The sequence below is a fragment of the Ursus maritimus genome, unplaced genomic scaffold, assembly GCF_017311325.1.
Source record: "Ursus maritimus isolate PB19 unplaced genomic scaffold, ASM1731132v1 scaffold_33, whole genome shotgun sequence".
Taxonomy (NCBI): domain Eukaryota; kingdom Metazoa; phylum Chordata; class Mammalia; order Carnivora; family Ursidae; genus Ursus; species Ursus maritimus.
In genome coordinates this window covers 28,643,007-28,643,468 of record NW_024425897.1, presented here as the reverse complement: position 1 = coordinate 28,643,468, position 462 = coordinate 28,643,007, and the positions used below count along the sequence as shown (strand labels likewise).

The 462-nt window shown below is 57.4% G+C and overlaps 1 protein-coding gene across 2 annotated transcripts in view; it reads right to left on the bottom strand.

The window, feature by feature from the left end:
- Window positions 1-462, bottom strand: part of ADGRD1 (adhesion G protein-coupled receptor D1) — a 126,040-nt gene that overhangs the window by 99,888 nt on the left and 25,690 nt on the right. The gene's annotated exons all lie outside the window — the stretch shown is intronic.

The window sequence follows — 462 nt, the reverse complement described above, 5'->3', positions numbered from 1 at the left end:
GCTTCCCATCAACATCTCCCCAACACTTCTCTCCCTTGTCCAGTTTCCACGGCAGACCCTCTGCTCCCCAGCTTCCTGCCCTGGGCCTCTGACTCATGCACAGTGCACAACCTGATCTCACACCACAGAGAAAGCAGGACTCTCCAAACAGAGCCATGCAGGTACCACAACACCCACCTGCAAACTGCCCAATGTCTACACAGCCCATGCTGCCCCCCACTTGTCCCAGAGCACCCCTCCCCACAGCTCCAAGTCCTCTCCTCCAGACCGCCCTTCCTCCCCCAGTCTTCAGCCTCTGTTCCAAAAAATTTTCACATCGTATTTTAAATATTGCCAAGTGTACACCCCTGGAGGGGGCGGGAGGACATGGGAAGGAGGAGGAGCAGGAGAAGAAAGAGGCAGCAGGGGGAGAGGAGGGAGGGGAGAGGAGCAGCACAATGAGGGAGAGGAGAGGAGGAGGGA